Source organism: Trachemys scripta, chromosome 4 (assembly GCF_013100865.1).
Source record: "Trachemys scripta elegans isolate TJP31775 chromosome 4, CAS_Tse_1.0, whole genome shotgun sequence".
NCBI classification, from domain to species: Eukaryota; Metazoa; Chordata; order Testudines; family Emydidae; genus Trachemys; species Trachemys scripta.
In genome coordinates this window covers 14,392,514-14,404,709 of record NC_048301.1, presented here as the reverse complement: position 1 = coordinate 14,404,709, position 12,196 = coordinate 14,392,514, and the positions used below count along the sequence as shown (strand labels likewise).

Genomic DNA, 12,196 nt, shown 5'->3' with positions numbered 1-12,196 from the left:
ATGCATATAAACTCTATCTAATAATTGTGCCTTTTGCTAGCAGGCATGAATTCCTTACACCTTCTCAATACGATCCAGATAACACCCTTGGATCCCCATGGGATTATATGGAGGGTGAATCTACGAGATTTGTTGCCCTTAATGTCATTATCCTTGTCTGGCAAACACATTGTCTCGCCTTGCTTTTTTCACCTTTCATGCTCTTACACTTGTAAATGCTCACTGCAAGTGACTAGTAAAATATATAAAACAGATGCACAGTTGCATCTTGGGATGAATAAATTCTGTGTGTGTGAGAGAGAACAAATGTGTGGGTAGGTCAGTGAACATGCTGGCTACACACTACAGCTGATTTTGAAACCTCTAGATCTTGGCCACAGTTTTTCCCTCTAAATATTGAAACTAGCAAGAATATCTCTGGAACTCATTCTTTGCCAAATATCATGTTTTAATTTAAATCGAGCCATTTTTTAAGCTAAGGAGGCCAAAATGTCTCCAAAACCATTTAACGACTATTTTTCCCCACTCAACTGTATAACTTAAAATGGCCAAACTGATGTTTTCTTTTTTACATCAACAAAAGGGAGGGGGGTGGGAAACAGCTCCACAGGCAGGCCCCTTGGACAAGTTTCCAAAGCCCCATGAAATGGACAGGCAGTGCCTTATGTGGACAGCCCAGCATTTGTATGTGCAAATTGGTTTACTGGGGAGCAATTACAAATGGAAATTCAGGATTTTGCCCAGGCCTTTTGAACAACTATGGGTTGGGCCTTGAAAACTTGACCCTGCATGTCAAGTTGCAGCAGGTTTTCACAGATAGACTCGGATTTTCTGAATTACGTACACAATCATGTATTGCAAGAGGCAGCTGCAGCATGGTCTTATGAGAAAATGATGCTCACAGCTCTGAATTCACACTTCTGAAAAATCTGGGCTTAAGCGTCCAATCCCTCAAAAGATAGTTTCTCATAATGGAAATGGGAATGGAACGAATGATGAATCTATAATTAACGGCAAAATGGCACAAGTGGAATAAGGATAGGGAGAACAATAGCAATGCTAATGGCCATTTGGCCAGCTCACTCTACTTCGGCCACCTACTTTGTTGATGGGGCACACTAAATTGTTTCTGTTCCAATCATGGCCTCTGCTACTCCTTAGCAGGACCAGTGAGAAAATTAAATTGATGGTCTTATGAGCAGGGCATTCAAGAAGTGTGGGTTCAGTTCCTAGCTCCACCATGGACTTCCTCTGTGACCTTGGGCAAGTTGCTCGGGCCCAGAGCCTCAGAGGCATTTAGAAATCAATGGGAGTTAGGCCTCTAAATACCTTTTAAGTTCTGGGCCTGGATGACTTGGTTCCCCATCTGTAAGATAGGGTTAACCGTGCCTAGCTTCACAGGTATATTGCGAGGATAAATTCATTAATGTTTTGAGGTGCCCTGATTCTACATTGTTGGGGGTGAGAAGCATATAAATAGTTGGAACTATAAACTATTACAGCAACAAATAGACAAGGCTTGGTCAGATGTGATTATTCCATGCCCTACCTACTGTATATTAGATGGCACCGTAGGTACTGGAACGAGGGGTGCTGCCATACCCCCTGGTTTCCATTATATACAGGGTTTACAGTTAGGTTCAATGGCTCTCAGCACCTCCACTTTCAAAATAGTTCCAGCACCCCTGAATGGCACATTCAGCGATTGGCTTACTTTATCAGTGAAATAAGTTAAATATTAAAGCACTGAACCTGGACAATCTAGAAGAATGAATTAGTGCACCGTTCAAAATAAAGATCTTTAAACTTTCCTTTATGTTTCTGTATAGAAGCCCAAGGAATCTGCTAAGTGAAACAGCTACAAACTGAGCCTCCAATACAGTAGGTTTACCAGTATTTTTCTTCTATGCTTGAACAATAAAGTAGTTGGTGGTCTCTAATGCTACTGCCTCTTAACATTCCTGGATTTTATTAGGATAACCCCATAAACCTGAAAGACCCAACCTAACAGGAGCAGCGGCTTTTGTTCAACAATCACAAGTTTCTTCTTGTACAGTGTTGGACTCAAGAGTGTGTGAAGTATGTCGGGGGGGGGCGCCCTCAGGGCACAATAAGCAAAAAGTTTAAATACTTGTTATGAGGGGAGGGAGAAAGGCAGGCCTGCGTCATAGTGCTAATGTATAAAACTACCTGATACACGAAAGGGTTTCATCCAGTCCCTGTTACGTGTGGCCAAATCCTCAGCTGGTGTAAATTGAGGAAGCTGCATTGATTTCAATGGAGCGATACTGATTTACACCAGCCAAGGCTGTGGCCCTGTATCACAAACCTTGAGTCACTGGAACACCTTTCCGACTACTGGGATGTTAAGATATTCCTAACACATTCATGCAGAGTGGAAAGATGCATTTCCTGGCTATGCTTAGTCTGTTCAGCAATTAATTGTTCCTTCTGTTTCTTAAATGCACAGAATATAACGGAAGGGTGCTCTTAATATCAAATGAAACTTCAGCTTGGCTTATTATAACAGCCTGACCTCAGGGGATAAAGGTTTAGTGGAGCCCATGTGAATTTACCCAGGTACGTGCCAATTTTATTAATAGACAGTGCAGCAAGTTATCATTATATAATGTGCTGAAAAAACTTCCCTCATCTCATCTTCACATACTACGGACACCAGCAGAGTTTCTATGGATTTGAATCTCTGCAGCTCACCTTGTGCTATCAGGGTTTTGACTTCTGATACGCTCTTGGAAACACCGGAAGAAAAAAAAATCTCAGCTCTAAAACTGCCATAGTAGTAAGCACTTAGTTACATGCAGAATCTTCACAGATGGTTGCAAGGCCAACTATCAACTTTCAGTCCTCAGTGTTGTATCAAGTGTCTAGCACGGGGTACCCCTCCCCACAGACCCTGCTGTTTCTCAGCCCCTGCTCCATGATACCCTAAACCAGTTCTCTCTAGGCGATACATGAATAAGGTCAATAAGAACAAATGACTCAAACATAACAAAACACTTGGACAGTATTGTGACTTTCATAGGAGGAATGGGCAAACCTCATGGGGCTAGAGTTGATTGGACTATTTTATGTACTAAATGTAGAACTCGCCAAAAACTGGGCTGTTCATAAACAAGTGCTACCATACTCCCTCTAATTCTACACATGCTCACATGAGTATTTACATTTTTAATATAATTTTTCTTCTTTCCCCTCTCTGCTTCTTTCACAAAGTCCCTCTGTATTCCTTATTTCACCCACCCACCCACGTTCCACCTTCACATGGCGCTTTTTTTCCCCCCACCTCATTGAATCTTTCTCCCTTCTTCTTGTTTCCCACAGACTGACCTAAACTGAATTTGAATCCAATCAGATCCAACTTGAACTTCTAGATTGGATACAAGATTAAGCAAAAAGCTCAGCAACAATACGTAAAATGCCTGCAGATAAAAATGTATTTCGCTAGCAATAGGACTCAAACCACTCATGGTAGGATTTTCAAATGTTTTCTGCATTGGCCCAACTCCAATCCCGATGGGAGCTTTTGGAAACCATACCTGTAGGATGTTAAAATCTCAAGAATTAAGGTTCAAAAATAATTCCTGGAAGATATTATGTTCCCCTGAAAGACATACTTTGTAGTAGTTTATTGAGGGTCTGATTTATGAGAATTACTAATAAAGTCACAATTCCTATAATCTATCGGTCTCTACTCAACTGAAAAGTAGAACTGGACTAGCAAGGGTGTTTCATATAGGACAGGGGTTCTCAAACTGGGGGTCGCAAGGTTATTATATGGAGGGGAGGGGGTCGCAAGCTGTCAGCCTCCACCCCAAACCCACTTTGCCTCCAGCATTTGTAATGGTGTTAAAAATATAAAAAAGTGTTTTTAATATACAAGGAGGGGTCACACTTAGAGGCTTGCTATGTGAAAGGGGTCACCAGTACAAAAGTTTGAGAACCACGGATATAGGACTATCATATTTTGATACACACATATGCATGCACAGGTAATTCTGTGTCCTCATTTTAATTATTTAACTTTAAGTAACTTTAAGGGGGAAAAAGCAGCATTTCCCTAGTGAGTTTTGGTAAGGATTATTGTATTTGAACTTAAATGTGTCATACTTTAATAGTTAGACTTGTCGATAATATATTGCTATTCATAGGATATAATAGTAATTAGTTTATTATTATTATTCCTTATTTGTATGAATGTAGTGCCTAGAGCCCCAACTGAGATCAGAGACCCAGTGTGTTAGGCGCTGTACATACACCGAGTTAAAAATAGACCCTGCCCCAAACTGCTTACAATCTAAATAGACAGGACAGAAAAAATTAGCATTATCTCCATTTCACATACGGGGAAGGGAGACAACACAAATGCAGTTCTCCACTACTTTACTCGAGTTTTATGTTGGCATAACTGTTGAAATCAGTGGCATTTCTAGACTAATTAGGTGTAGCCAGAGAGAAATGGCCAACGCACAAGTTCTAGCTGCTCCTAGATGGATACATAAATTACATCCTGCTTTTTGGAGGGGGCAGAAGAAAACCTCCCTAAGTAGGGTTTTCTCCTCTTTTCCCCCAGAAGCCTCCAGGCCCTTTTGCTGTTAGTTAATTCTGCATAGATGCCATGGAGAGATAGGCTTTGAACCCATGGTGAAATAAATGGCTCGACAGGAAAGCTATGGACTCCGGTTTTGCTGCATTCCTAATATTTTTTGCAGTTTATGGAAAACTCCTATAAACACTGCAACACAGCAAGCCCCAGCTGCTAATATGCTGTCTAGACTGCTGAAAATATTAGTTTACTCTTTGACTTCCATGGATCATAGCTTAAACTTTTGACCTTGCTGCTTTCCTGGGCCCACTCATAAGCCTTGTCGCTTTCCAAGTGTTTAATAGCCAAATTACTTGTCACCCAAGCAGCTGGAGATACGGGCAGACTTAAAAGCTCTTCTTTACGCAGCTGAGAGTGTGCTGTATAACAACATCTAACATAAAAGGTTAGAAAATGCTGTCAGCCTTCTATACAGCATGAAATATTCTGCACCCTCCCAAGTTGGGCGAAATTGATCCAGGTTACAGAACTGACAGCAGACAATTCCGTGTGGGTCTGCATAACCCCATAAGATATTTGCTGGGAGGTGGCTTCGGTTTTTGATGAAACCATACTAGCGCTGGGGCATTGCTAATGCATGCCTTTGATTTCTGTTTATGGCCCCCAAGTTGAGTGATCTATCTTATTGGCACCAACTTGACTATTTTTAAATGATGTAGCAGCTGGCTCAACACATAGTTCAAAGATTTATGCTTATGTCACAAAGGCTTCTGACTGGAAGAGAAATTCTGGATTAGTGTCTACAGCTCATAACATACACAGATACAATCTTCATAATTTGTTTTAGTCCCGCTCTAGCATAGATTTTAAGAGCTAAAAGGAGGCATTGACATAACTGCAGCGAGGCAAACCTCGAACAGCAGCAGCAACAATGATTTAGAACAGATTAGGCTCTACCAACAATGTCTGCAGTGGAAGGTATGATCCTGGAGTTCATTTATTTTGAGAGGGATAGGTGCTCTTCCTGGGCATACAGCCCAAGAATAACACTGCTCCTAGAGTCTGGGACAGACCCGTATTATAAAATGAAATAAATAAATACATGGAAAAAGAGTTAGTCAGACAGTTGCAGAAGCACTAGGAAGATGGACAGATGTGTGTATGTGGGGACACATGAATATGTAATTTTTTAGGTAATAAAGTAAAATAGTAACAAGCCCGGCCATCATGCTGGTTGTGGACATTCCAAGCCCCATGAAATCGGGGCCAGTTTATAAAAGATGTCATGGTACTTTCACGTCTCATGCAAAACCACAAGGAACTGTATCCACGCACTTCACCTGCCAGCACTTAAAATTAACAAAGACACTCTTAACATGAAGAAACTCAGAATCATGTTTGGCCTGGTTTGCCTCCCCATTTCAGCGAGTCTGAGCTAAACATTGCACTTAATTCTCATTTCAAGAGGACAGGACACAGAACTAAAACTGCTTTAGTGGCACTGATGAATGATCTCCTCCTGTCAATGGATAGAGGACAGACATCCATTCTCAACCTCCTGGACCTCTCTGTGGCATTTGATACCGTTGACCATGATACTGTTGTCTCACCTGAGAGAGGGGGCACAAGTCCAGGATAATGCACTAAAATGTTTTCAGTCCTTCCTGGAGGGATGCACCCAGAGAGTAGTAAGGGAAATTGCACCTCCACCTCTAGACCCTCACTTGTCGTGTTCTGCAAAGATCAGTTCTCTCTGATCCTTTCCAAAATCTACACGCAACCACTAGGTGAACTGGTCAGATGACACAGACTCAAGTGTCAGCAATATGCAGATGACACACAGCTCCACCTGTCCTTTACCACATACAACCACACCACTACCAACAAGATGGACCTGTGCTTGAATGAGATCAGCTCATGGATGAGAACAGCTGGCTGAAGCGGAACCCAAGCAAAACAGAGGTGATGCTGGTGGACAGAGGATGGTATTTTGAAGAGTTTGTAGCCACAATGCAGTCTTCATTGACTGAAAGTTCACATCCACAGTTAGTCAGTTCAGTCCGTAGTCTAGGCGCACTCTTGGATTTCTCGCTGACACTGAGCTCTCACATCAAAACGATTGTGAGTAATGCTTTTTAGCATCTCCAGTTGGCTAGCAGACATCCTGGCAGAAGAAGACCTGGCCTCCATTATTCCTGCCTTTATCATATCTTGGCTGGACTACAGAAATGTGATATACCTGGGCAGGAAATGGCAGCACTTCGGAAACACCCACTAGTACAAAGTGCTGCTGTGCATCTCCTCAGCAACACAGGCTACTATGAACACATCATACTTGTCTGCTCTCTTCACTGGCTTCTCATAGCATTTTGAATCAAGTTCAAGGTCTCAGTCCTTATTTTCAAAGCACTCCATGGCCGGGGACCATGAGACCTAAAAGATCTAAGATGAAAATTGTAGTTGATAACCGCGCTTCGCTGGCCATGGAACTCTCAACAATAAAGGTAAAGCTCACCTGAGCAGGAGATAGAACCTTCTCCAGGGGCTGGTCCCAGACTGTGGAATGAACTCCCCCAGGAACTAAGAACCATCACAAACTTTTGCACTTCAAGTGCAAGGGGCATTCCTTTAACTTTGCCTTTTCTAACATCAACAAATAACAACAGTTACATTTAATTAATAAATAAAAAACCCACCAAAACCAGACACTCCACTGCACACACCTTTCCCTTTGTGGGGGAGGATAAGAGACCAAACAACATGTGACAGATGTATAGTCATGTTACTTATTGCACTACTGGAAAGCGCTCAGATACTACGGTGATGAGTGCAGCTTTATATATATTATTTAAAATAAATAAATAAAATAGACTAGAAAGGTATTCAGACCTCTAACTCCCATTGATTTCAATTATTTCAATGGGAGTTATGTACCTAAATACCTTTGAGGATCCTGACTAGAGAAATTACATGATCTGACTAAGGTCACACAGGAAGTCTGTGGCAGAGATGGGAATTGATCGCAGGACTCTAGAGTCCCAAAGCAGTGCCTTAATTGCAAGACCCACCTTGTTTTAGTCCTAAAAGCAAAAGCATTTCTAATGGAATCTGCACCTCAAAGTTTTGGTCATACCACTGAACAACTTCAAACCCTTGGGCCCAATTTTCACCTTAGATATGGGCACAGAATGACATGGAGTTTATGATGCACCTGTATCTGAGGGCTGAATTTGACCTGTGACTTGTAAGCTGCTTAAAATATTCTGAACTATTTTCAACCTACCCCTAAATCCTACATCTTATCTTTTAAGGTGTGCACAGTGGATCTTGACTCTAGTTTCCCCCTAACTGTGCAGAACTTCTATGCCAAAGGGAGTTCCTTCCATTTCAATTGAGCCTTGTGGTGCGGAGCTGTGGGGATAACTATATCTTAAGCTGCTACACGCCTACAAAATGTTTAATGCATGTAAGGCATGAACATTCTCTGTGCATGGTTTGTTTCTTTGAGCACATTTGTGCTTATACAGCTCTAGAGCTAAGACAGCCTCTGAAATAACATTTAGTGATGTGACAAAGATTTAGGCATGAGTTGAATACACACAGACACACACACCGGCTCTCTCTATGATTTTCATGTGGAAATTTCTCACAAGTTCAAATGATTCCGTAATTTTTTTTTTAACTATTCAGGTCTAAACCAGACACTCTCAGGAGGCTCATTTGCTTGTTTGATAAACCAGAAAAGAACAGTGTGTTCATACAAGTATTTGAATACAGGAAATATGAGTCTAGTCAGTATCTTTCCAACTACGTATGGGGGGAGGAGTGAAATGCTACTTAATGTCTTTTAAAGTACTATTTAAATAGTTGCACAGAAGCACCATCCAATCACGTCTCCCGTATTTATAACATGCTGAGTATTTTGTTTTAAATCACATTTTATGAAGAAAACAAACAAAATGAGAAGAGAAAAACAACAATAACAAGATGTCATTTAGAAGATATATTACACAAATATTTTAATGGTCACTTCTCACCTGGCTATATAATGTAAAAGAAATTGAGCAATTATGGCGCACACATTAGGGTATGTCTCAAAGCTGGGCTTCTAAATTCCCTGAGGGCCGGTATGAATTCCACAGGGAGTGACGCTTTGTTGGTTAAGCATTCCAGAAGCAACTGAGGGGTGCAATCAGAAAACAAATCCCACCCCACAATAAACAAACTTGCAATGAGCTTTGAAGAAATGATAGACTGATGGTAAAGTGCAGGCCCCAGGAAATGTTTGAATGCTCTCAGATGCCGTGTTAAACTCATTGATGGGACTCGGGAACAATATTTTTTAAAATGGTAAAATTCAGGGCATTCTAGAATTAAATCGTGCACTTCTCAACAAAGCAAACGGAAAGCATGACACTACTGGCCACACAGCCATTAAATACCTTCCTTGCCCTTTTGTTTCTGAAAAGAAAAAAATATATATCTAAGCAGCATATTAATGGTATGACACATCAAGAGGATTTCTGAGCAAAGGCCCAGTACTGTTATATATGGGATGGAAAGTGTGGTCTATTACACAACACTAGGGTAAGATACATGAACAAAAGTGGGCACTAAACTTTTTGGGTGTCCAAGTTTTTGTTCACAAAAAACTAGCTTTGAGGGCTGGAGAAAATGACTTATAATGAGAGATTTAAGGAGTTCAATCTGTTTAGCTTCTCTAAAAGATTGAGAGGTGACTGTACCTTCATGGGAAGAAAACACCAGGTACTAAAAGGCTCTTTAATCTAGCAGAGAAAAGCATAATAAAAACCAGTGGGCTAGAAGGCAAAGCCAGGCACATTCAAATTAGAAATAGGGTACAATTTTTTTTAAAGTGAGGATGGTTAACCATTGGAACAAACTGCCAAGGGGGAGTGGTGGATTCCCCATGTCTTCAAATTGAGGCTGAATGCCTTTCTGGAAAACATGCTCTGGCCAAACACAAGTTATTGGGATCAATACGGGGTAACTGAGTGAAATGTTTATGTCCTGTGAATGATAGGAGGTCAGATTCGATGATTTAGTGGCCCCTTCTGGCCTTAAACTGTGTAAATCTCTGAGTTAATTATTTTGTCACTGTACCTCGAATGTGTAACAGCAACAATATTAATTTAACTTAAATATACAGATTTGCTAGCATCCAAAAAAAGACACAAATATAGTGAAAGAAAGGCCCTAACTCGCACTTAGGAGAGCATATGTTTAAGTCCCACTGGAGTCAATGGGAGTTAATTGCATGTGTTTAAGTGCTTTCCTGAATCAGTGATATGCCGTGGATCAGTATCAGATAGCTTTATCCAAAGTCCAATGAAGTCAATGGGAGCCTTTCACCGAAATCCAGTCCTGTCTCCTGGCAAAGTGGCACCAGTCCCTTCCACCTTTCTGTTTCACTTTTTTCATATCCTTCTTTATTTTGTAATTATTTCAAAACCTTTCCTCTACCTCCTCCCAAACTCAAGCTCAAAGTTCAGAAATGGGGGGAAATTACCCAGTACACTAGCATGTATTTTATGATAAGAGATGCTGGTCGTACGGCCTATTATTAAAGTTGCCTTGACATTACAAAACTCTGTTTTCAGTTGCTAATCACTTTGCAAACTGTTTGAGATGAAATTGTCCACGCTGGGTGTCTGCCTCAGGCTGAATTTCAAAAATATTTTTTAATTTCAGCCACAATGGGTCAGCTGTTTCTGAGAACAATGAAAAAATAGGATGCTTTGCCCATGTTAAAAAAAATTCTGGCGCCCTTTTCTCTGAACTGTTCTAGTACACCCTCATGCTTTGGAAATGAAATTTGGCTGCTGGTGGGGGGGAGGGGCTTTTTGCCAGGGGTGTGCATTTTGCTGTCCCTGTGGAAATCCATCCGAATTTGGTCAAGTTATAAGCCTTTGAAAAAAATCATAGTTTGGACATGGTCAGTTGAGACTTTCCCTGTAATGGCTGCTCCGGGCCAGGATGGAACCAGGCACTGGAACGGAGAGATGGGAGCCTCTCGCTTCTGTGCTCTCAGGGACTCCCCTGCTGGCACCCAGGCCGCCTAGAGGAGGAAGCTGCCTGAATTGAATGCAGAGGGGACAAAAGTCAGACCTGGGGAGCAGGGGAGGGGGAGGAGGGGGGGAAGAAATAGGAAAAAATAATATGCAATCATGTAATTAGACTGTCTTAGTTATAACACATATGCACAAGTGGGCCGAATTAAGGTTGCACAGGCAGCCTTAATTCTGGCATTTCCTAACGTTGGAGTGCTCAGCTTTGCAACCTTAATAATGTTCTTTCAACATAGTTATTTTGTGTGCAATATGTATATATACCTGCCCAACACAAACAGTGTCAAGTACTAAGACTGAAATCTCCAAAGTAATATCATTCTGCCATCCCTTCCCCCCGGACTTAGAGCTGTCTCCCTGGCAGACGTCATGCAGCACAAAGAAAGACCAGGAATAAACACAACACTAACCTAAAAGTTGTCTTTCACCTGGGGTATTTTCTCTCACTCCCTCTTTCTTCACTTCTTTCTTCCACCTTCTCTGACTGTTTCCAGTTCCTCTCTGCCGGAGGTTCATTCTTTCCTTTGTATTTACTCTCTGGTCTCTCTTCTCTTTTTCTGCATCTTTCCTCTTCTCAGAATTAGAAAAATAAAACACTCATTTCCTTTATTTTTCACGTGTATCTCCACTCCCGCTTGCCTCACTCTTTGCAGTCCCTTTCTAATTGCCCCTCAGCTCTATGACCTTTTTCCTGTCTTCTATTACTATTCCACCATGACCTTTCACCTTTGTCCTCCCCATTCTATTGTTCATTTGTTCCCTGCTGGTTTGGGGCCTGCTCTCTCATTTCCATTTCCTGGTTCTCCTGTGCTTCAGTCCCCTGTGCCCCGCCCTCCTCCCCACACTTTTCTCTCCCCCCCCTTTGCTGGTCTGTTATCAAGTCCCCACCCTTGTGCCCATCTCATCCCACCAACTGCCCTCCATGTTTCCCATCACTCTTCTCTTCCCCTCATCTTCCCTGCTACTTCACATGGATCCCATTCATCTTTTCTCTCTGCATCTCCTCTGCATATACCTACCTCTTGTTATGTCCCCTCCTCTCTCAGGAAAGAGTGAGCACAGACGAAGACTCATCTTTGTGCATGCCCTCTGCCTCCTCTGCTTCTATGCAGCATGAGATGAGTCCTGACACGGGCAGGAGAAAAGGAGCCAGTTGAGGAAACTCCATGAAACTAGAAGAGTCACCCCACCACTACCTGGCAGTAGCGGAATCCATGCCTCCATCAAGGCCTGTCACCTCCAGCCCCACGCCAACCCTCCTCTGAACAGGGCCTGACAACATGGGTGCACGAGGGTGGTACCCTTGTTCAACTGCACATGTTGCCTGGGAGTAAGACTGGCTATGGTACAGCCACACATCTGCTAATGGCAGCTCATAAAGAAAAAAGAAACCTACTTCAGCTTAAAGTTCACTTTTTTTTTCCCCCCTTCTGCTTCAAAAGAAAGGCAGGTTTCAGGCCGACTCTGGAGCACCCTCTGCTATAGTATGTGCCATTTACTTCAGTAAGGCTGATTAAGTCGTGCATTTACAAGTAGGCCTTCC

General features: G+C 42.0%; 1 long non-coding RNA gene across 1 annotated transcript in view; it reads right to left on the bottom strand.

The window, feature by feature from the left end:
• LOC117876070 overlaps positions 1–11,215 on the bottom strand; it is a 34,420-nt gene extending 23,205 nt beyond the window's left edge. Inside the window, exon 1 of the long non-coding RNA XR_004645418.1 lies at positions 11,064–11,215. This is a non-coding gene — a long non-coding RNA (uncharacterized LOC117876070). The remainder of the gene's footprint in view (positions 1–11,063) is intronic.
• Between the last annotated feature and the right edge of the window lie 981 nt (positions 11,216–12,196).